The sequence below is a fragment of the Aotus nancymaae genome, unplaced genomic scaffold, assembly GCF_030222135.1.
Source record: "Aotus nancymaae isolate 86718 unplaced genomic scaffold, 86718_ANA_hifiasm-v0.15.2.pri h1tg000057l, whole genome shotgun sequence".
NCBI lineage: Eukaryota > Metazoa > Chordata > Mammalia > Primates > Aotidae > Aotus > Aotus nancymaae.
This window is the reverse complement of record NW_026988471.1, coordinates 9,599,625-9,624,285: the sequence shown is the minus strand read 5'-3', so window position 1 is coordinate 9,624,285 and position 24,661 is coordinate 9,599,625. Positions and strand designations below refer to the sequence as shown.

At 55.3% G+C, this 24,661-nt stretch overlaps 1 protein-coding gene across 13 annotated transcripts in view; it reads right to left on the bottom strand.

Moving 5' to 3' along the window:
• HPCAL1 (hippocalcin like 1) overlaps window positions 1-24,661 on the bottom strand; it is a 121,023-nt gene that overhangs the window by 14,126 nt on the left and 82,236 nt on the right. For 11 of the 13 annotated variants that reach the window (XM_064363845.1, XM_012438829.3, XM_012438836.2 and 8 more), the window contains exon 2: window positions 12,061-12,146. The gene's annotated coding sequence lies outside the window, so the exon portion shown is untranslated. Of the gene's footprint in view, window positions 1-12,060; window positions 12,147-13,211; window positions 13,231-18,932; window positions 18,951-24,661 lie in introns of those variants that run through there. The other 2 variants (XM_012438837.2, XM_012438833.2) reach the window with 2 other exon arrangements.

Below are 24,661 nucleotides of genomic sequence, written 5' to 3'. Positions count from 1 at the left end.
AGGAATGGGGGCCCAGGGGAGGGCTGTCTATTTGGGAGCAGAACCGTCTCCTGCTCAGTTTAAAAAGACTCATATTCAAGCAGGGCTCAGATTAGACTAGTCACAGGCGTCTGAGGGCATCAGAGACGACGTTTTAATTCACGATAATGAAAGCATAGGAGAGGGAGCTAACATATCACTTGCAGCCACCTCGCTGGCTCTCAGTTACCCTGTTATTGTTCTTAATCTGCTAAATTGTAAAAAAAGAAGGAAAGAAATGTAAACATGTAGCTGGGGAGCCCTGTGAAAAATATTTAACCCAGAATCGGTATTGCCTGTAAATGAAAGCCTTTTTAGTGGCACAGTTCTAGCAGCTGCTCAGTGAGGCTCCTGGGAACTAAGGGCTTGATTGTCCTGTTAATCCCACCCCGGTGCCGGCTGATGGCTTTGGCTGGCATCTCATCACGTCCCTGCAAAATGCTTTCATCAGTCAGATCTCCGAAGCTTGCCAGGCCAACCAGACTCTGAGATGCTTTGAGGAAACACAACGAGAGAGGTGGGGAAAACCAACTGTTTGTGACAGAGGCTGGCCTGGGCGCGGTGGCTCACAGCTGTCATCCCAGCACTTTAGGAGGCCAAGGCGGGTGGACTGCCTGAGTTCAGGAGTTCAAGACCAGCCTGAGCAACATGGTAAAACCTTGTCTCTACTAAAAATACAAAAAATTAGCTGGGCATGGTGGTGCACGCCTAGTAGTCCCAGCTACTTGGGAGGCTGAGGCAGGAGAATTGCTTGAACCCTGCAGGTGGAGGTTGCAGTGAGCTGAGATCATGCCACTGCACTCCAGCCTGGACGACAGGGTGAGACTCTGTCTTGAAAAAATAAAAATAAAAAAGACTTGAGGCTCAGGAAGAGGCTGAAGAGGCGTTTGTTGTGAACGTGAACTTCAAGGAATCAGAGGGTTCAGCCCATTTGAGATGAGAGCTGGTTCTGCCTGGGTGGAACAGGAGGTGGGAGGTAGAAGGGGCCGGTGGGAAACAAGTGGGTTGGTGCTCTTTCTTATCCAGTACTCAACACGTTCTTTCTCCCAGTGACCGTTGCCTCCTGCAGCTAACTAAGCCCCTCCCCTAGGGCTGATTGCATTTTTCCAAACAACTTGGGCCTGTGTCCTTTCCTCTAAATAAGCTGGTGCGAGTCAAGCTGCCTGCAGCCTTAGCTTCCCCGGGTAGTTCTCCAAGGAGGGCCTAGTCATACCCCTGGGTGATTGCGGGGAGGCTGATCAGCTGCCAGGACTCAGGTGCAGCGAGGAGCCGAAGCACCTGGGACCATCCAGGCTGAAGTATGGCTGGGCCGAAGCTAGAGGGCGCTGTTGGGCAGGCTCCCAGGGCCTGAGCTGAGGCCCCGCCCCTCTCAGGTGCCTCCGCGTCTCCATCTATCTGCTGGGGCTGCTTTGTCCACTGTGGTCACCACCAGCCACATGTGGCTACTGAGCACTTAAACCGTGGCCAGTCTGAACTCATATATATGTGCCCCAGTGTAAAATACATGCTGGATTTTGACGACTTCATATGGAAAAAAATAACATAAAGTATTTCATTAATATTTTTCTTTCTTGATTATACGTGACATGGTAAACAATACCATTTGGGGTCTAATGGGTTAAATCAAACAACTTTTCAATTGTATCTTTTTTACTTTTCAATGCGGCTATAGAAAAAGTTGCAGTCACATAGGTATGTGGCTCTCACTACATTTCTCGTGGGCAGTGCTCGGTAGAAGGAGCATTCACTGGGTGACAGCAGGGACCCTGAATCTGGGGCTACCCAATAGGGACTCTTCAAGCTCATCAGCATCCTGTGGCATCCTTTGTTTAATTCACTCCTTAGTGCCCATGAATGAAAGATCATGGTGTCTGTGTTTCCCAGTTACCTGTGAGTCCCACACAGTTCTCTTTCCAGCTGGGAGGGCTGGCCTGAGAACTCCGCTAAAGGCCAGCTGCAATGAGGACCCCAGGTCTGACCCCAGCTAAGGAGTGAGGCTGGTGGGGGTAGGGGGCTGCAGAAGGAAGAGCTTCCTCCTTCTCTTTGGAGCTGAACAGCTAACCCTGCTGAGTCATATCTGGGGAGAGAGGAGGTTAGTAACACCTCTGGAGTGACAGTTCCAGGGTGTGCCTGCACCTAAATCCAACCCACTGACCTAGAGCCCGATTCTGGAGGCCATCCTGAGACCTGTTGCATCACAGCGTTTTGCCCACTGGACGGGCTCCAGGCCAGTGACCTGTTACTGAGAAATCCAACTGCAACTTCCTGACTTCTTACCCATCCCCAGCCACTTCAACTCCTACAGCTTCCTAGAGCCTTACAAGAAAAACATAAGAACATACAAAAAGAGAGACCCAGCAGGGCCTAGAAATCCCCTCCCTCTGCCAATCCATCCCTCCTTTTCCACCCTCTCAAGGCTAAAATGCCCTAAATGAGGCTGGCAAGAAGGAAGAGGTGGAGAAAGGAAAGGGAAATCCCCGAGAGAACGTACTTTCCCTTGCAGCAACTGCTACTGCAGCAGGAAGAGGAACACGTGGGTGGCTCTTTCTGTACACCGTGCGCCTCTGCAGATATGAGTTCATCCGCACGCTCGCCTCAGCCACCCAGCCAACTCCTACTCATCCACCAAAGCCCAATGCAAAGCTCACTCCTCAGCCGTGCCTTTCCCAGCCCCTACAACTGCCCTTCCCTTTGAGTTCCAACAGCATTTTTCTAGTGTGAACTCAGCTTTGAACATGTGACTTATTTGTCTTTTTCCTTCATTAGACTGGGAGCTCCTGGAGGAAAGAGAACCCCTGATTTTCCCAGTTGGGGAACCTGCTCAGCATGTCCAGCCTCAGGCCTTCGCACTGCCAGTTCCCTCCATCTGTCTCTCTTCCTTCCCCTCAGTGCCTCTAAGGCTCACTCCCTCCAAGTTCACGTCCTTGTTCAATAGTCGTGGGGAAGCCTCCTCGAGGGACCCGCCTCAAAGAGCATCCCCCTCACCCTCTGGTCCCTCACCCCGACTCCTTTCCCAGCATTTCCTGACACCTGGCACTCTATTTACAAAATCTCTTGACTGTCCACCTCCGCTCACCACCGTACCCCCACAGTGCCCCAAACTGGGCCTGGCACACGATTCAGCCAGTAAATATGTTCGGATGAATGGCTGTGTATTCCAAGGGCCCAGCGCAGTGCCTGAGCGAATGAACAACGGAATGAGCGCTTCTTTTTCTAGGGTCCCTCTTGCTCTAACACTCTGCGACTCTTCCAGTTTTAGGAATGGCTGGAGGAAGGTCAGGGGTTAGGATGATAAGGTGCTTTCCTGCTTGGTATTTCTGGCATGGCAACAGCTGCAGCAGAGTAGAGTTTTGGTGGCATGCCAGACTTTGCCGGGGTGGGGGGTCCATTCATCACACTGGTGATGGTCTCCTTCCCAGGTGAACACATCCCAGCTATCGGCAGCCAGTGGGATGGGGACAGGATGGGGGACTTCCTGCTACTCTCCAGCGAGATCATTCCCTGGACGAGTGTGGCGTCATCACAAAGCCAGCATCCCTCCAGCTTGGGTCTTTGGGGAGGACCTCTTTGAGCTGCCTGCCCAGCAGAGAAAGGGAGGTGAGTGAAACGCACATTCCTGAGCCTCTGGGGAGAGAACTAGGAGACAGGAAAAGGGAAACGCCGAAGAGAATGCTCTCCTTCCGCCTGGAACCCTAACCCAGTAGGAAAAGGAAGCTCAAAGGCAGGACCAAAATAAGACCACAGGCTTTTCCTAAAGCACCCCCCGACCCATGTACGTCTGTCTCTGTGAGAGTTCCATGTTTCTACAGCGGCGGAGGTGCCGGATGCCAGGCGAGGAGCCGAGCCACGCAGCACCCGTGCCAGGGCCAGGCTGGAGCAAGCCCGTGGAAATCGGGGTGTGGCGTCCCGGCCACAGAGCCTGGGACTTCCTCTACCCCCATCCAGGGTCTCGCTCTGAAGGCGGATTTGGGCTTTCAGTGATGGACCTCAGAAGCACCATGCGGCAGCCCGAGTGAAGTCTCTGACTGGTTCCTGCACCCACACTGCAGTGTTCCGGAGTCCTGTTCCATGCTGGGTGCAGGCACACGTGGATGGACGAGATGCAGAGACCCTTCCTGGGGCTCCACGAAGTGCCCCCTGCCACACACACCCATGAAACGGCAGTGATGGGCATGAAGAGACTTACACAGGCCCAGGAGCTTGGGCAGAGAGCACAGAGGTCGGTTGGGATGGGACAGAGCTGAGGGCTGAGCCAGGGCTGAGCAAGGTTACAGGAGTTCTCCAGGTGGGACACACAGAGGGAACGGTGTGTGCCAGGTCATGGGGCAGCGAGCACCAGGTCCTGTGACACTCAAGCCCTATATGACGAGGAGTCCCCACACACCACCAAGGACTCTTCAGTTTCAGTCATGCAGGAAGGAATGACGGAAGGAATCAGCACGGAGCGTGACTGCAGGAGAATGCATGTTGATGGCAGCAGGGAGGAGGTGAAGGGAAGAAACAGCAGAGGCTCAGTGTCCCCACCTCCCCACCACCCGGCAACGCTCCATAGAAACACCAAGAATAATTCTGTTACCGTTCACACAATAAAAACGCGAAAGTTGAAACAAACATGTGAATCACTCAACTTCCCATTTGCAGGGACTCGGCGCATGCCACAAGCTAACTGCTCTTTGGAGGAAAATGTAAGAGGATGTAGCAGACAGTAGATGGAGCACTGAGACTCTAGACGCCCCTTCATCTGTCCCTCTAAATGTGACCCCTCATGCAGTCAGCCAGAGCTGGCAGGCACAGGGCCCTGTCCGAGACCCCCACCTGGCTTGGCTGCACTGCTGACGCCTGGTGATTTGGATGGAGGCCCCCAGGCATCTTGGAGCGCATTATTCCGGGCTCTCTGTGCCAGCTGCAGAATGAGTCAAGTGCTGACCTATGCCTGGGTGGGAAGATCCACGCGTCAGATGGCAGAATTCTGTCTGCAGATTCCACCCTGATGTTCCAGGCCAGGAGGTGAGCAACAGCCCTTCCCTAGGGAACCACATCTCTCAGACTACGGGGCCAACTCTGCTGAGTGCCTCAGCCTGCCCTGCCAGCAGCCAGCATGCCCTGGAGGGGCTGTGGAGGGACAGGCAGCTCTTCCGTGGTCCTGGAGCCATGCCCTGGAGTCAGGCAAAGCTGGGCTAGAGCTTCTGGCGAACATGCTCCAGACCAGCCTATTTCTCCTCTGTAAAATGGAACCGGAACACCAGCATTGGGGGCCTGCAGTCAGGATGGGGGTACATATATGAGGGGTGCTGGAGGGAGCAGCCCACAGACCCAGGGACACCGCTGGGGCTCTGCCCAGCCTGCCATCTCCAGTCCTGGCTGTCTCAACTTCTCTGGGCCTCATTTTCCTTGGCTATAAAATGGGACTAAGGGTTCCTGCCTGCCGATCCTACTGAGTAGCTATGAGGATAAAGGGAAAGGGAAGCTATAAACAGAGTGCCAGGTGGAAAGCACCAGTCAGACGCCTGGGGCATCAGCACAGCTTTATAAGAAAGGTGGCAACCCTGGAGCTGAATCCTGACACCAAGCACAGCCCGGTGGGACGCAGGGGCTGCGGCCTGGGCTTGGTGGAACCCTGCACTGCCTGGCAGGCCGGTCTCGCTTGGCACACCCCGATCAGTGGCATCAAAACCTGGTCCCGAGGCCCAGATGGGCAGAGACACGTCCAGCTGGGGCCGGGTGAATGAAATTCCAACTCCTGTTGTTCAAAGAGAAAATACAGAAAAAAGATGGAAGAAACCCAGTCACTCCACAACAGGGCAGAGCCCACTTGGTCAAAGGCACAAGAACGGCCCAGCCCTGGGACTGCAAAGGGGCTGGGATCTGGGGGCTGCTCAGTGCCTGGTGGGTGTGGGAGGGAGGCTGGGGCTGCCTCAGGGCATGGGGTACCTTCTCTCCCTACACCACGTCTCGACAGAGTCTGTGGCAGCTGACTGCTTTGGGTCCGTTTGAAAGGGAACACAGACCAGGCGTGGTGGCTCACGCCTGTCATTCCAGCACTTTGAGAGGCCAAGGCAGGCGGATCACTTGAGGTCAGGAGTTCGAGACCAGCCTGACCAACATGGTGAAACCCCGTCTCTACTAAAAAAAAAAAAAAAAATACAAAAATTAGCCGGATGTGGTGGCACATGCCTATAATCCCAGCTACTCAGGAAGCTGAGGCAGGAGAATCGCTTGAACCTGGGAGGCGGTCACAGTGAGCCGTGATCACGCCACTGCACTCCAGCCTGGGCGATAAGAGCGAGACTCTGTCTCAAAAAAAAAAAAAAAAAAAAAAGGAGAAAGAAAGGGAATGCAGCGCCCTGCTGACCAGCATAGGCCAGGTTTTCTGCAGGATTTTGCGGACAACATAGGAGATAGTCCCAGACTTACCCAGAGCTCCCCGACATCCCAAGAGGCTGGAAATCAGCTCTGGGCACAAACAGACCCGGCTGCCGAGCTCTTGTCTTGGTAGATGATAAAAAGCTACGTTTTTGCCAGGTCCTGCTTGAGAAATGACTAAATTCTCAGTTCACGAGCCCCAAAGGAACTATTTCCAAATTTTGAATTCATGCGTCCCAAATGAATGGGGTTTGACCACAGTCTAATATATCTCGGGTGGAAAGCATTTGTAAGTAGTCTCATGGTAAACGTTAGACTGACGGGGTGTTTGTGGGACGCACCTGTCCTCCCTGGGGTTTTGTGCAGGCTGCTGGCTCTGTCTGCAGGGCAAGGTCCACTCTGTGCTGGGCTGCCCATGGCTGAGGTCAAGGCCGGAGGTCTCCCAGGGGCCTGCCTGGTGTCCACTTACAGCTCAGCACATCTGTCAAAAACTTTCTTTAATTCTTTTTTAAACTTGGAAGGAAACCTCCAGTGAATCATTGCACGGATTATTTGATTCACGGGAAGCAATTAAAACAAGTCAGTCATTCTCAGTAAAATGGCATCAGCCCGGCTGAAACACCAGGCACAAAATGGTGATGTGCCTACCACCCTCGGGGGCCCTGGCAGCCACAGTCTTGAACTGTTGGCAAGTGGCTTATCCATGATCACCCAGGCCTCTGACTCATAGACAGTATGTTTATAATCAGGAGTAGGGGCAGCTCATAAAAGCCACTCTTTGCCATCTTTAGTCTGTAAATCCCAACACCAGAAGCCACAGGCTCTGCTGGGAGAGTCATGGCAACGCACCCACCCATACACACAAAGTGTAATCAACACACATGGAACCCTGTTATGTGCAGGCCACAGTACTAACTGCTGGGGAGACACAGAAGTGGAAACACCCTCAGAGCGCTGATGGTCTGGTCGGAAGGGCGAGGCACGAGCTCCTTCTTCCCTTCTCTTATCAAGGTTCAGTCCCCGCTCTGAGCCTGGCGCCGTGCGTGGGTGCTGGATGGCAGAGGGAGGCAGCATTCCAACATGCACCAAAGGCCTCAAGTCTCCAGCTTCCCGGCTGGGCCCTCTCCTGACCCTTTCCCCAAGGACAGAGAGCCGGGTTCCATTTACCCAGGGTGTGGCTAGGAATAATCCCATAACCAATTATTAGCACAGCGCCTGGAACACAGGAAGTACACAGTAATTGTTTGACGAGAAGCAGGAAGGAAGTCGAGAAGGGAGGGAGGGAGAAGGTTCCTCTGATCTAGAAGTTCCTCCAGACAACCTCCAAATCCTCTGCGGATCTGGCCTCAGAACAGTGGATCTTCAGCCAGCGGGGCACTTCTGTGCACGCTCCAAGAGCCCCATCAGATACATTCTAACCAGAGGGTATCTGGTTACTTTTAAGCTAAAAATTTGCACACAGAGTCTGAGAAGTGCAAGAATATTCTAGGGGGTAACAGAGAAAATTTGACATCTGGGCTGTCCCAGAAACACCAGGTCCTGTGCCTGAGGTGGTGCTGGATGCCTCGGGAAGGGGAGAAAAGATGACCGTGGACTCCACCTAGAGAGGCCGGCAACAAGGGTGGGGAAGGGCCTGGCTGGCTTGGACCTGGCCTGGAGCCCGGGGCCAACGGGCGGCAAGGTCAGGGGAGCGTCCGTGTGCAGCCTCAGCTCCCTAACCTTGGTCAGGGAGCGAGGTCAGTGGCTGAGCCGACTAACAGGCAGTTCAGCCGCCCTTCCTTCTACCTCTGCCTGGCATCTCCCAATCAGGTGGGGAGCCCAGGCAGGTGTCACTCGTGGGATCCGGATGTAGCCCCTCACATAGAGCCTGACATGGAGCAGATGCTCAGGAGATGCTGACGGCCGGGATTCCCCCACCAGGCACCTGGCAGTCCTGCAGAAAGGCCAGGACAATGTCCCCAGCTCTCCATTGATTCCACGGCAGATGAGAATGCCAAGTTGTGCCTGCACGCGTGTGTGTATACGTATGTGCAGGCACGTGTCTGCCCACAATGCTAGTCAGACAGTGGCTGCCCTCTGTGGCTGAGGGCTGGAGGGGACGACCACAGGAAGTGATACTGCCAGGTCATCCCGAGTCACCCTAAATATAACCCTCAACATACATCGCAGGAGGACTGCCCCTTCCCTGGTGCCCTGCCTCATGACCAGTCCACTAAGGAGGCCACTTTCAGAAAGCCCACTCAGATGGCTCTCTGAGATGCCCACCTGGGATCCACAGCCCAGCCAGCACCAGAGGGGAGGCGAGCCCGGGGGTCTGCTCTTCTGGCCTCTTCTCTGCAGAGCCCACATCTCCGAGGCCCTGTTCATCTAACTTCTTCCAGAAGAACTGCCGGCTACACAAATCACTATAAGCAACAATGCTCTCTTAAGCCTGGGAGGAGGCTTCCCTATTTAAGGGACACAGAGGGCCGCCATATGGTTGGACTCTGCCTGCGCTGAGATGCTGCTCATGCCTGTCTTCCTCAGTGGTCGGGTTGCTGGCATCCTGCCCCTCAGGTGTGACCCACCCCGACCTGGCTGAGCTGCCTGCTCGTCCCCTCCTTGCCATGGGCACGTGTCCGCCACAGGTCCTTTGCACCAGCTGCTCCTCAGCTAGAAGCGTGCCTGTCCCTGGCTTCCTGCAGGCCTTTGCTCAGGTCCCACCTCAGGAAGGCCTTCCCCAAGCACTCTATCCACAGCTGAAGCCCCAGCACTCATTCTTTATCCCCTTTCCAGCAAGATCCCTTCTCCCATTTCTGTTTTACTGAGTCCACTGTCTGTCTCCCTTTGGGTGAAGCTCCAGGTCCTCGGGCCAGGCTCACTCTGGCCTGTTCTCCATCAGAAGCCTAGAGCCTGGAAGCTTGTCTGGCACAGGGTACATGCTCCATGAACCCACGCTGAAGGAAGGAACCCATGAGTGTCTGAGATGTGGGGAGGAAGGCAGGGAGGGGAAGCTGGGACTCCAGCCTTACTACGCGGGTGTTGCCTCTCCACTGCCAGGAGCGGCCTGCCATCCACACCAAGGGCCGGGGCAGGGAGAAGCCAAAGGTCCTTCCACCACCCATCACCCGACCCGCAGCATCCAGGCCAATGGTGTGCACGTGCTGGAAAGTGCCTTCTGACCCCCGAGTCCCTCCACTCGTGCTGATGGTGGTGGTGCACAGGTATTATTTGCTGTGCGTGCACTGAAATGCCCCAGGGTCTGGGGTGGAAATGGACACCTTGGACCACCTCCTCCACCTGCTTCTCATCCCTTTGCCTGCTCCAGCTTCTTGACACGGGTCAGCCTTAGCACGCCCGGCTGGGCCAGGCGCCTCCCTGTGCACCTGTGCCGACTGTGGCCTTGGGCCAGGACACTTGCATGCAGGGGACATCCAGGCGGCATGGACCCAGATGTCCCCCGCTTTCCAGCTCCCGTGTGGCTGGGCTGGTGGAGGGAGGATGAGTGAGTGCAGGTGGCACCTTCACATGCGGTTGTGTCTATTTTCTTCAGAGAAAAAAACCAAAGACCCACCCACTAACCAGCACCCTGAGGCTGAGGTTCTGGCCTGGGTGTCTCCTCCCAACCCCGCAGCCACTCGGCCAAGGAGAAGGCGGCAGGAGACATCCCCTCCCTCAGGAAGAGGGAGGCAGGAAAACCCACACCACCCACAGGATGGAGACCCGAGGGCGGGGCAGGGGACGGCCAGAGGGTGGGGAGCTGTTGGTGCCCAGCGAGAAAGCAGCCGCGCCCGGGGTCTGCCCTGGGCCTGACCGCCTGCAGGACTCCCATCTACCAGGGCCACCAATGGAATCAGCCACTGGCGTCCGCCCTCACCCCTCGCACAGCCCGGAACCCCCTCACGACCACTGAAATTAAGGCAGTGACGCTTTAACGGGTTTCGCCTCCAAATTTTTGCCTGGCTGAGCATTCAAAGGTGTTTCCTTCTGTGTGGGAAGATGGAAATTATAAAGAGGGTCTCCCCCTTCTGGGCCAAGAACATTCCAGACTTTTTGAAAGTAGCTTTGTATGAGGACTCGGAGGACTTTAATCCTTATACAGGACCCGGCCAAACTCACCAGATGCAAGTAGGGGATGAGGGCTCTCACGGGCTAGGCACAGCCAGATGGGGCTCTGTCTCCACATGTCCCTCCCCCAGGTGTCCCCCTGGGCTGCCTCTTCCAGCCTGTGACAGCTGACCCTTGCCACATCCAGGACCCCACCTGATGCTCACAGCATGCAGGGGCAGGTGGGGCAGGGTGGTGAGTGACAAGAGTCACCATAATACTCTTGAGACCACGAGAGGGAGGAGGGAGGGAGGAGGAGCTGTGGGGCAGCCGGGCCCTGCCGGTCCAGACACCACAGGGACACTTCACTCTAGGTCTGATCTGGCATTGACCTCGAAGAGGGCGGTTTTATCAACCTTCAAATGCACAAAACTGGCCAGGCTGCGAAGAGGCACAACCAGAACCACACACCTGTCCAGCACTGCACACCTGAGCAGCACCGCACACCTGTCCAGCACCGCACACCTGGCCAGCACCGCACACCTGTCCAGCACTGCACACCTGGCCAGCACCGCACACCTGACCAGCACCGCACACCTGACCAGCACCGCACACCTGTCCAACACTGCACACCTGGCCAGCACCGCACACCTGGCCAGCACCGCACACCTGGCCAGCACCACACACCTGGCCAGCACCACACACCTGTCCAGCACCGCACACCTGGTTCCTTGCTTGCAAACAAAACCAGACCCTCAGCGTGGGAAAAGCAGCCCAGCAGCAGGGCCGGTGGGCTCTCCAGACCCAAGGGCAGCCCGGGACATGGCAAGTCCTTCCTGTCTTGGGAGCTGGCAGGACAACCAGGGTCATGAGGAGCCCTCCCAAGCTCAGGTAGTTAGCTCAGGCTGGGCCAGGAAGGATTCCGGATGGATAAAGCTCCCGAACCAGGCTAACGATGGGGGAGCAGTGGCCAGTGGCCAGGGCAGTGCATTCAGGCTGGAAGCACTCTGCCCTTTCTCAAGCCTCCCTCACACCCAGAGCAGGTAGGGGCCTGGGGGGCTGGAGGGTGGCAGATTCAGACAGACCCTGGGCCCTGCAGGCCATACTAACTGCTCTGAGGGGAGAGCCGCAAGCTCAGCTCCAGCCCAGCCCAGACAGCTTATGGCGTGGGTGGGTCCACAGGGTCAAGTGGCCCTGGCCACGCGCAGGAGCCTGGGAGAAGGAAGCTTCCAGGCATGGGGGCCGCAGGGGAGTAGAAGACAAATCTGGACACAAAGACAGTGCCCTACCTTGCCCTCATTCACGAGTCCTTCTCACAGTTTACCCTTCATGCCTCTGGACCCCTCAATCCCCCAACAAATCCCCAAACAGAAGCTCCGAAGGTCACACAATTACCCAGAAAGACCCAGCCAGCTTAAGGCAAGAACCGAGAAGACTGTGGACCCTGGAGTTCTCCGTCTCTGAGCCTCAGGTTCCTGACCTGTCTCAGGGGTGCTAGGTGGGGTGCCCCAACACCCAGTCCTCTCTGCTTTTTCTGCTGAGCTGGGTCTGGTCCCCACACGTGGGCAGGACCCCAGAGCACCACAGAAGCCACCCATTTCCCTCCTCAGCCCTCACCAGCCCCCGGCCAGGCGGCCTCTGAAAGTAACTTACCAGGGATCAGGCGGAGGCCGAGAGGGAGTGGGTCAGAACCTCCGGGGCGTGTTTCCGCCTCCTGACCGGGCTGCTAGACCATGCCCCTGGAAGACAAGAGTGACAGGTCATGCGAGCTGTGACGACCTGGCTGGAGCCCGTGCCCCTCCCTCTGGTTGCATCTGTTGTGCCTGCTGGGGTAACACAGCTTCTGCAAGCGCCATGTGAAATTCAGAACCCCTGGCTCCTGGCTCCGGCCAGCCACCGTGGGCAGTGGTACCTGCCTGAGGCTGCTGCACCCCAGAGGGAGGGAAGCCCACGACTACATTGACAGAAGCCCGGAGGTGAGATGCTGGCCGCCCCTCGAGCGAGGTCGCTGGTTACTACAAACTGGCATGGAAACTAAGCGTGGCCGGGACCTCTGTGGTCTGCAAACTCAGCTTCGAATCCCAACAGCATTGTTACTTGGGGCCATCACAGAAGCACAGCCTGCGTCCTCACCCAGCACTCTGCACTCTGCTCCCTGTAGGGCTGTCGAGAGGGTGCAATGGAATCGTGCACACCCAGGCCTGGCACCCACAGCTGTGCCCTGCCCCCTTCAGGGTCCCTCCAGCCTCCACAGTTTCTTGACTGGCATACCTGGGTTGGCCCCTCATCACCCAACCTCCTCCTCCAGGCCCACATTGCCCCTGCATGCTGCCCGGGTCCAGTGCAGGGCACACACTAGGTGCTCAGGAAAAAGTCAGGACACATCAACTGACATTCGGCCAGCAGCTCACAAAACCACCCAGAGGCTGAGAAGGGAAATTTGCGCTGCCGGCGTCCGGGTGCCCAGCCACTTCCACCTTCACCCCTCAACTGCCAGCTCTGGCACAAGCATTTCCAGCGCCCTCCATATAGGGTGAACTCAGACTGGCCCACCTCCCTCTTCTCTGCCTGCTCCCCATGCGCAGATTGGTGACCCCTCCTCCTGAACCTGCAGCCTCTGGTACCTCTGTGTATTAACAGTGTTGAGGCCGACAGCTCCACACACCCAGGCTTCCTGATGAAGGCTGTCTAGGCATTTGTACTCATTATCCAATGTAATCCACACAACCACCCTGGGAGGCAGGCATGGCCATCACCCCCATTTGACAGATGGGGAAATGCGGAGGCTTACGGGAGCCAATTACCTGCAAGCTCATGTGGCTTCCAAGATGCAGAGCCAGGATGGGATCCCGGCAGCCCCTTCGACTGACAGCCCGTTTCTCTTCCGCATCTACCACACAGTCCCTAGTTACTTCCTCCCAACACAGGGTTCTCTCCCTCATAGCAATGATCCCGCTTTACAAATGCCCACTAGAACACGCAGCCTCAGCACAGTGCGGCGTGCCAGCGGGGCTCCCCTCGCTCCTGCATAATGGGGGCGCTGCACTTCTCCCCTCCTTCCACCCATCCCACCAACTGTGAGCTCCACAAGGTCAGGAAATCACCCGCTTCGTGTCTGTGCATCTGCTCCTGCCCAGAGCCTGGACACAGCAGGTGCTCAATGAATAATCAATATTTGACAAATGAATGTCCCCAAGATGCTTCAGATGTGATTGGAAATAGGGTGTATCTTGCCCAGAGTTAAATTTCTACCATTTCCTAAATATATCATTTTGTAGGCCAATTACAGAATGTAAACTCACTGCTAGAATTCAAGACCTGGCAAAGTCACGCATCTTCCCACCAGAAATTCTCACTGCAAAGTTACTATGCTGTTAAGATAGTATCGTGTGTGTGTGTGTGATAGATTTTAGGCTGGACACCATGGTTTACACTTGTAATCCTAGCACTCTGGGAAGCTAAGGCAGGTGGATTGCTTGAGTCCAGGAGTTTGAGATCACCCTGGGCAACATGGCGAAATGCCATCTCTACTAAAAATACAAAAAGTTAGCCGCGTGTGGTGGTGCGTGCCTGTAGTCCCAGCTACCTGGGAGGCTGAAGTGAGACAATCACCTGAGCCTGGGAGGTGGAAGTTGCAGTGAGCAGAGATCACACCACTGCACTCCAGCCTGGGTGATGGAGTGAAACATCTCAAAAAAATAAAATAAAATAATATACTTTATTTTTTAGGTCTTCGCAACAAAATTAAGCAGAAAGTCCCCACACACTCCTTGCAGCACTCCCGGCCATAGCCTTCCCCACGGTCCACATCCCCCACCAGAGCGCGCCATTTGTTAGAACTGAGGGGCCTGCACTGACCATCATCACCTCCAGGTCCACAGCTCACATCAGGGTTCACTCTTGGTGGGGGCCGTTCCGAGAGCTTTGACAAACGTGCACGGATGCCTACGCACCACTACAGTATCACATAGCGCGCGCTCGCCCCCTAAAGCTTCTCTGTGCTCTCTGCCTTGCTCCATATTTTCCCATGGTGTTTTCAAATCCAGGATCTCAGTGAAGTTCTCTCACATCTCCTCGCGCCCTGCTTTGACACTCAGAGAAATCAAGACCCAGACAGGGTCAAGGGCTCTCCATGAGGAGAAACCCAGGAATGGAGCCAGCAGCAGAATGCACCAGGTCCCCAGTTCATCATTCCCTCCCACCGGCCCTGGTAGAGAGCTTATTCTCAACTCTAGGGAGAAGGAAAGAGACCGGGTCACCAGCTTAGGTCACTCTCAGCTAAGTGGGGCGTGGGGAGCCCAAGACACAAATCCCCAAACCCATGCTCTGGTTAATTAAAAGGGTTTGTTTGTTGTGGGGGAACAGGGTCTTGATCTGTCACCCAGGCCGGAGTGCAGTGGCAAATCAAACCCACTGCAGCCTCGACCTCCCAGGCCCAAGCAATCCTCCAGCCTCGGCCTCCCAAGTAGCTGGGAGTACAGGTGCACCCAAATCTATTTTTTTTTCATGTTTAGTAGAGATGAGATCTCACTACATTGCCCAGGCTGGTCTCAAATTCCTGGGCTCAAGCCATCTGCCTGCCTTGGCCTCCCAAAGTACTGGGATTACAGGTGTGAGCCACCGCGCCCAGCCTAAAGGGGAATTTTAAGAGGCCATGGAATGCAGTGAGTAAGCACACTCCTGGGGTAGGAGGGGCCTCTGTGTGGCCCCAGCTGGAGCAGGTGAGTGCCACTAGGCACGCTCAAGCAGCACACCCAACCACCACACTGAGGTCCCTCGCTGTCTGGCTGCCAAGGCCCCACTGTCTCCAGCCTCCTGGGGGCACCCCTGCCTGGCCGACACTCTCAGTGACCAGCTCCACAGAGGCATTGCCTCTGTCCCACCGACAGCCAGGCCAGCTGATGGGGAAAATGCTGGGTGGTGCGAGGGTGGAGGGGAGGTGCTGGGTCCAGGTTGGTCTCTGCTGCTCAGTGGCCTTGGGCATACACCCTGTGACCTCTGCCACTTCCACTTCCCCATCTGTGACAAAGCGGGTGAGCTGGACTCCAAGCAGGACCAGCCAGCTCTAACACCAGGCTTCCTAGCAGGAGGGGGGTCTGCTGTTCCAGAGACCTTGAAGGCACTGGCTCCCAGTCTGCTTGGGAACACTCCATTAACTCAAAATTGCAAATTTCCTCCTGGCTCTATCTCTAAGCCACAGGGGCTCCCTGGCCACCAGCTTTCCAGTGACAGATAGAGATTACAGTCATTGCTCGAGACAGAATCAAGTAGCAGAAGTCATTATGCAGAAATAATTATGTTGAGTTATGTCTGGTTGCTCCCGATTTCTGTCTAGTGATTGTCTTACAAATTGCCATGCCTCTTTCTCTAGAGGAGCAAAATGCAGAGGCCTGGGTGATTCATACAGACCTGCTGGGCAGCGTTCTACTGCGCCAAACTCTTGCCGGCTGGGGCGTCGCACCCTAGGGGAGGGTGCTCTGTGCTGCCCTTTGGCTGAGCGCTTGGGAGAGAAGAGGTCAGAGGATGAAAGCCCTGGGAGGCGCCATCCGAACTCCCCAACTAGGGGTGTGAGCCCTTTACACACATGCTTTTCCTGGGCCCTTCCGGACCCTACCTCCCCCAGCCTTTGTTCACGTCAGGCCTTAGGCCCCTCTCTGAGTCTCCGGAGAACTGCAGCGGGTGGCAAGCCCCGGGGCTGCATGGCCGGACTGTCTGGGCTCAAAACCCGGCTGGACTATTTCCTAGCGGTGTGACCTTAACCTGTCATCTCACCAACCCCTACTTTCACCCCCACATTTGTAAAATGGAGATGATAATAGTACTGCCTAGCTCATCAAGTTTTTGTAAAGATTAAATGAGCTAATGCACGATAAATGCTTGGTACATGGGAAGAACTCAATAAATGTCAACTAGGACTGAACCAGCAGGGAGAGGCCTGCAAAACCTAAGCCAAGTGAACTACCAGAACCGGCTCAAGAAAGAGGCAATCTGAAAGACTTGTAACAAGGGAAGAGGCTGAATTAGTAATCAAAACCCTATCCACAAAGGCAGGCCCTGGCCAGATAGCTTCACCACTGAATTCTACAAACATTTAGGCAACACCAATTCTTGGCCAGGTGTGGTGGCTCATACCTGTCATCCCAGCACTAAGGGAGGCCGAGGTGGGAGGATCGCTTGAGCCCAGGACTGCGAGACCAGCCTGGGCAACACAGTGAGACCTCATCGCTACTAAATAAATAAATAAATAAGCTAGGCATGGTGGTGCATGCGTGTAGTCCCAGCTACTCAAGAGGCCGAGGTGGAAGGATCGCTTGAGCCCAGGAGTTCAAGGCTGCAGTGAGCTATGATCCTGCCACTGCACTCCTGCCCAAGGGACAGAGCAAGACCATGTCTTAAAAAACAACAACAAAATCCCCAAAATATCATGAAAGAAGCCAGACACAAAAGGACAAATGTGGTATGATTCCATCCATGTAAAATGTCCAGGACAGAGACAGAAAGTAGATTCGTAGCTTCTTGGGCTGGCAGAAGAGGGGATGGGGAAAGAGGGGTTCGCAGTTAAAGGGTAGGGGTTTCCTTTTGGATCAATGAAAACACTCTAAAGTTGACTGTGGTGATAGCTGCACTCACACCTGAATATACTAAAAATCACTGCATTGTATACTTTAAGTGGGTAAATGGTAGGGTCTGCGAATTACATTTCCACAAAGCTGTTTTGTTTTTTTTTAATAAAAAGGAATCTAAGTCAATCTCCTCCTACTCCTCTATGCCAGGCGACGGGACAGCAAAGAGCAGGCTCACAAGAGCAAGGGGCCCAAGTGTGGAGCTCCCAAGTCCTGCAGCCAGGGGACATAACAGTCTCAGCGCTGGTCACCCCTACAGAGGGGAAGAGATGAACAGGTACCAACTTAGCTGACCGCAACAAGCTGGCAGCCTCAAATCCAGGGCTGGGCCCCCAGGAAGGTGCTGGAGCTGAGCTACAAACTGCCTTGGAGAACTCCCCACAGGCCCCGCAGACCCATGCTGAGTGCCCACCACGTGTGTTAGGAACAGGGACAGCATCCCCACCTTTGAGAAGCCCATGGCTCAGTGGTGTGCATGCAGACGTGTGCTGGGCATCTGGTGGGCAGTCAGAGACAAGCTCTTAAGATCTCTCTGCCTTCAAGGCGGTGACCCAGTCCACGGGGGGTGGAGCCGGAGCCCAGGCCCTCAGGAATGGGCATGTTCTGTCGGGAGCTTCCACTGGAGGAACTCTCAGCTCAAGTCCACAAACAGCTGCCACCCTGGGTACTGCAGGTCACGGTCTAAGCAGCTTATGGTTCCGGGGCTATTTCTGGGTTCAGTTCCTCCCTCTTGGCCCAGTCCTGGAGAGGTTTCGTGCCCACTTCCCTGGCTGGCTGGTCTTTGGCAAAGGGTGCTGGAAAAGCTTCTTCCTGCCAGCACCCAAGCTCTTGCCCAGGCGCAGGCTTCACATGCTCACCGGGACCTACAGAAAACCAGAAATGGCCTCTCCTGCTTGCTCACAGTGGGCGGATGTGTGCTCGAGAGATGACAAATTATTTTAATATATTCTGAAATCCAACATAATTAGGAAGCAAAGTCCCTTAGGGAGAAAAAATTATAATGGGGTCTGAAGTGAAAGATGGATGGTTTGGGATTATGACTATTTCGGAGGTGACTGTGATTTTCAAATGACTAATTCCACTGTGGCCCCAGGTGGTAAGCACAGTCGCTCCAAGAATACAGATGTTTTGCACAGTGACCTTTTTCGTGGAGGCATTTTCTCCCATTGTTCAATTCAAGACACTGAGTTACAGAGGCACCTACGTGTCCTGCAGAGACCACCAGGGTGGGCTGCGGTCTGAGACCAGCCACAGGGCACACGGTGGAAGCCAGGACGTCCACATGAGACCATACAGGTTGCAAGCTTCACACAGGGGAAGGTCTTGAGCTGCGAGTGGCCATGACGGTGCCCAGCACCAAGCCCCTGGTTCCTGGGGTGCCGGGCGCCGCTGGCAGGGATCCCGGACATCCAGAGAACGTGTAGCGGCTTACTGTAGCAGCTCCTGCTGCCACTCCCACTACCAGCACATTTGAGCTCCTGTCACGTAATAAAAGGAATCTACAGCCTATGACCACTGTGAAAAACTGGCGTATTTACTAAAGGTGTCCACACATGTGCCCCGTGAAGCAGCAACTCACCTCCTTCATGTATGTCCAACAGAAAGAAGGACACGTGCACCAAAAAGCATGTGCAGGGACACTCAGAGCTGCACTGTTTGTCCCAGCCCCATCCTAGAAACCATCCGAATATCCATGTACATTCCATAGGCAAAGAAACTGGAGTATAGTCACAACGGAGCCCTGTACAGCAATCAGAATGAACCTCAGTGCCACGCACGACAGATGCATCTCGCAACCACAGTGCTGAGTGAAGAAGCCAGACTTACATACTGTGTCTTAGTTAGTCCAGGCTGTTCGAACTAATTACCATAGACTGGGTAGCTTCAGGGACAAACATTTACCTCTTACAGTTCTGGGGACTGGAAGTTCAACATGAAGGTGGTGGCGTGGCTGGGTTCTGGGGAGGGCTCTCTTCCTGGTGTACCGATGGCTCCTGTTGATGTAGGGCAAGTGAGCCCCCAAACTGGGGCTTAGCCCAGCAGGGTTCTTGGCTTCACCCAGGAAAGAATTCAAGGCGAGCCGGTGGTGTTAGCAGTTTTTACTGAAGCAGCCGTGCACAGCAGCACAGAGGGGCTGCTCCTTGCGGGGCGGGGCTACCCCATAGGCAGTGTGCCCAGAGCAGCCGCTCAGAGGCAGGGCTGTAGTCGGATTTAGTCCCACTTTTAATCACATGCAAATTAGGGGGTAGGTTACGCAGAAATTTCTAGGAAAAGGTTGGTAACTTCCAGGTCGTCAGATCATTGCTATGGAAAGGGGCAGTAACATCTGGGTGTCGCCATGGCAGTGGCAAACTGACATGGTGCACCAGTGGGCGCATCTAAGAAAGCTGTTTCCATCCTGGCCCTGTTTTAGCTAGTCCTCAGTTGGGTCTGGTGTCCAAGTCCTGCTCTGGAGTTGAGTCCCGCCTCCTACCTCACCTTCTCATTATACGCTTGCAAGGCAGACAGCAGAGGCAGGTCTGGCCCGCCCCCTCTTCCCATAAAGGCACTGATCCCATCATGGGAGCTCTGCTCTCACAGCCACATCACCTGCCAGAGGCCCTCTCCTAATAACACCCCACTGGGAGTGAGGGTCTCTGCACAAGAATTTGGAGCGTACACACAATGGGTCCACAGTACCCACTAAGATGCTGCGTGACCTGGACTCTTTTTTTTTTTGAGATGGAGTCTTGCTCTGTTGCCCAGGCTAGAGCACAGTGGTGCAGTCTCAGCTCACTGCAACCTCCACCTCCTGGGTTCAAGCGATTCTTCCGCCTCAGCCTCCCAAGTAGCTGGGACTACAGGTGCGTGCCAAACGCCTGGCTAATTTTTGTATTTTTAGTAGAGACGGGGTTTCACCATGTTGGCCATGATGGTCTCGATCTCTTGACCTCGTGATCCGCCCGCCTCGGCCTCCCAAAGTGCTGAGATTACAGGCGTGAGCCACCGCGCCCGGCCTGACCTGGACTCTTAAACACGGACAAGGTGTTCATAGCTGTGGCTGGGGACACAGACTGGGCTTCCCAGTAAGAGACGAGGTCAGCGGGGAGCGGGGCTTAGGGGCTGGGGATGGAGTTTATATTTTACTTTAAGCACAATTGCTATAGAAGAACTTTGAAAACCAGAGTGCTACAAAAATACCAGGCACCAAGGAGAGAAATCATAGGAGTCCCTGGACTTTGGGGCAGCAGAGAGAGAAGGGAGCCGTGAGACCTGCAGTCCTCTCCCAGTGACGGGGGTGGGGTGAGGACAGGTCCCCTCTAAACATGCTGTTTTCTTGAGACTGAAACTGGTTTGTTCACTCATGACCTTCCATAGGCAGGAAGGAAAAGGAAACAGCTCGCTGCTCATTAACAGAATTCTTAGAACCTCCCAAGCCAGTCACTGCCACCCCCACCACAGCTCCTGGATGCCTCCAACCCTCGGACAGGGGCATAAAGAGCCTGCTTGGTGTCTTCTTGGGCAGTGTCTGAGGCACCTCCTCTTCTGGAAGGAGGAAGATAAAACGAATCTTTGCCAATGTCAGAACAGTGAGGCTGCCATAAGGGAAATGCCGACAGCCCCAGGGAGGCGGGGAACAATGAACCCGTTCCCGATCCAGCACTTTCTATTTGGGGAGCCTCCTGCCCGCAGACATGCTGACTAACCGCTGTCTGTCTCAGCCAGACAAGCCTCTGACCTTCTCAGGAGACCCTAGAACCCTAGGCCAGAAGCCTCCAACTGTCCTCTAGGGGCTGAGGGTCCCAGACGCATCCTGCAAGGGCAGGGAGGAAATGCATCCAGGGCTCCCCCGGCCCCTCACGGCCACTTCACCTGCCCAACACACAGACCTCCACTGTGGCTTCACTGGCGAGGAAAACAGTCAACTGCAAAGAAGGAAAAAGAAACAAAACCACCCATCTCGCCCAACCCTTCCACTGCGCGCTTGAACAAGCACACCCTGAGAAAAAGGGTCTCACGTCGGCTCACGGGGCCAGTGTGGCCAGGTAACACTCGGGTCCTTTCATTTGCTGGGCAGAGATGCAAAGATTCAGGCATCTGAGTAAGTGTCCCTTGCAGGTGTTCAGGCCACAAGTCACCTTTCAGCTGTTGGTCATGGTCACATGAGCCGGAGCCTCAAGCCTCTCTGAGTACCACTGTTCAACTCTCTCAAGCTGTGTTAATGATGACACTGGAGGAGCGGGACGAAGGACCAGCAGGAACGCAGTTTGGAACCAGGGTCAGTATCACCCGCTCAGCAGCACGGGGCCACGCTGTCCCTGGTGAGGTGGTCCCTGTGTCCACCCGAATGCCTCAGGAACAGCAGGTACCCAGAGCACCAGGAACTCTGTGGGGGTGACAGGGTGGGGCATACACCAGGCGCCCCTCCACGTGGACATGCCCCACAGGAGGCTGCAGCCAGCCTCCAATGCAACACCCATCCTCCAGGGCTGCCTCCTCTTCAGGACTGCTTCCTCCAGGGTACTGTGGGCATCCCACCCCTCCTCCATGCCCTTCCTGAGGAGGCCATGAGGCTGGGTGGAGGAGGTGGCTTCACATGGGGCTACTCTTTGGACTCATGGTCCTTTATGTGGAAGGCTGAACGTGGCGTTTATGGGTCCCCCTTAGGAGCCCTCAAAGGCCATACCCTGTCTCACCTGCTCCTCATGGGTGCTGCAAAGACACAGACCATCCCCCCGTCTACAGATGAAAAATAGGCTTCGAGCCACTTGCCCCGGGTGACACAGCTACCAGCACTGTGCCAGGAACCACACTTGGGCCCACCTGGCCTGCAAGCCCTGCTTCTCCCACCGGCCACTCCCCGGCACCGCACCCTGCCTCGTGGAGAGGCTGGAGACCAAACTTCACCCAAAGAGCAATAAGGGGGTGGAACCCCCAGTGAGCCACTGCAGTGAAAGAAAGCAGTGCCGAGCAAGGCAGCGCAGAGGGTGTGTGGGGCCTGAGGCGGGCCTGTGGAGAGGTGGAAGGGGGTGCAGGCAGCGGGGCTGGCGGGGGGTGCTCCAGCTGGCCATCTGCAGCGTGGTCTCCTCCACCAGGCTGGAATGCCCCCCACCACTGACGACAGCCTCCCCAGCCTGCAGACCTTTGTGGTTTGGCATTCAACGTCCCTGACACCCACCTGGGGCCTCAATCTCACCCAGTGGGCAGATTCAAGATGCCAAAAATTCTGAGACTCTCCCACGCTGCCGTCTCACCCCCTCCCCGCCAGGGCCCTGGGCCACCTGGGAGGGCCCACCTGTAACCCGGGGCGGGGTCTTGCTCCCCACATCGAAGCCCCTTCCCAGCCTCTGCAGCTGGGCAGACTCTCAACAAACATTCCAAAGCTTCCACAGACCCACTCAGTGCTGAAACAACAACAAAAGGATAAACATGCAATGAATGAGTCAGTGAGCGGCAGCTCAGAGCACGGAGCCCTGCAACCGAGCCCAGGCAGAAAGGACCAAGCCCATTCTCGAAAGGCGCTCAATACTGAGTTCAGGCTGCATTTGGCCACAGGGAGCCATGGTGGGCTCTTGAGCCATGGACCCAGAGGATCAACATGGTGGCCTGGGCGGGACGGAAGGCACATGTTGAAACTGATGTCAGGGAGACCCTGAGGAGGTGAGGGAGCAACCTAGGCTGGGGTGAGCCTGGCCCTTGTTAAAGTTAGAGACGTTCAAGAGCAACTGTGACCTTATGCGGCTCAGCTTATCATACTCGAGTCCTGCTGTGTTATGGCCATTAATATCCTAATAGCCGGACAACCCTGAAACCCAGGGCCAGAATGTGCTCGGCAGCCGGGATCCCCAAACAGGCAAAGCAGGAAGAAAAGCACCCAGAGTGGAGGGGCTCCGGACACCCCTAAAATGTGGCCGGCAAATCAGCAGCCTGGAACCAGGTGTCCTGGGAAGTGAGGGATTAAGCCAAATTCTCCTGCTGAAACCACTTAATCAGGAGCCTTACAGAACACGCGGGAGCTCGTCTGTGGCGTCTGTGACGAAGGAATAAGTCATCTGAAAACAGAAATAAATTATTCATTCTCCACAAATGAGCAGCCTCTGGGTTCCTGCAGCAGCCGTCTCGACACAAACATCTAAAAGGCTCGGCAAATCCTATTAGTGACACCCTTGGCCAAGCAGACACTGGATTCCGCCATCACCCATGCAGACAGCTCACTGTGATCTCCTCCACAGCTTCTCATTCTGCATCCACAAGTGAAATCAGCCCAGTACACTGGATGAAAACATCACAGCCCGGCCCAGCCTCTGAGAGAAGCAGCAAGTGCCTGCACCCAAGGAACTCGGATCACTAAGCCTCCCTGCCCGGGTAGCAAGCCTGGAGCAGGCGCTTGCTATAATGCAGATTCCTGGGCCCTGTCCCAGTGAAATGCCTGAACCTCCTGGAGTTCAGCCCTGAACCTGCATTCCCGACAAGTTCAAGGCTGAACCTCCTGGAGTTCAGCCCTGGACACTGCATTCCCGACAAGTGTCCTGGAGCTGAAGCCACCAGCAGGAAGCACTGGGGTCCTGGAGTCCCTCAGAGATATACGCACAGCTGGCCAGCCTCACACCACTGGGCGGTCTTAGCTCAGATTCTCAGCCTCTCCAGGCCCAGGGGCTGACGGGAAGATGGCAAGGACCACACAGCAGCTCACACACATTTGCACTCCGTGGCGGCCACTCATGGTGGGGTCTTCCCGTCGCCTCTATCTTTATTTTCACACCCTTGATTTCAGTCTGCTCAGCTCACTTCACAATCAGAAAGAGAAGTCTGAAGCTTTCTTTGAAAGTGCAAGCCCCAGCTGCCACCACACTGTTTCCCTTCCTGGAACACTCCCTACCTCCCCAGTCAACTGCTCTTTCTTTAGACCCCAGCTCAGGGTCCCTCCCTAGGGAAGCCCCCGAAACTCCCAGCCACTGGCTTTTATAGCACTGAGCATCGCCTCTTCAGCCCCCTCTGCCACTGAAATTCCACTTTTCTGGGAGTTGCAGATTCACATCTGTAGCCCCACAGGCGAGAGGGCTTTGCATCGGTGCCCAGCACAGCACCTGGCACCACATCAGCATGGCAGGTTGTGGAGGGCAGTAGTGAATATGAGTGAGGGTACCCCAGAGGTGGCAGTCTGGGTTGCTTCCCCATCCCCAGGATGGGCGCTCAAAATCCTTCCCTCCAAACACGCATCCCACGTGGATGTGCGGAGGGGGCTTCTCTCCCTCCACCCCTCTGCTCCCACAAGGGGTCTTTTGAAAGAACACCACTGGCAGCTCCCATCCCAATCCCAGTGAGGGGAAGTGGCTCATCTGACATGGCTGAAGAAAGAAATGACCTTCCAGCTGGGGCACCACCTCCCTCACCTTGTCCCCACCCCGACGGTGGAGATCTGGGGTTGTTCTGTTGTCTGCCTGGGATTGGGAAGTTTATTTTAAAGGATGGGGCAAGTATTAGGATGCTGATTCTGGCCATGGAGCAAGCTTGCCAATCCAGAGCCACCATCAAAAGATGTGTGTGTATGCAGGTATGTGTGCGCACATGTGTACGTATGTGTGTAATTACATGTGTACACATATAATTTAGTGACTTCAACCTGGAGACGTTTTTAGTTATTACAACTG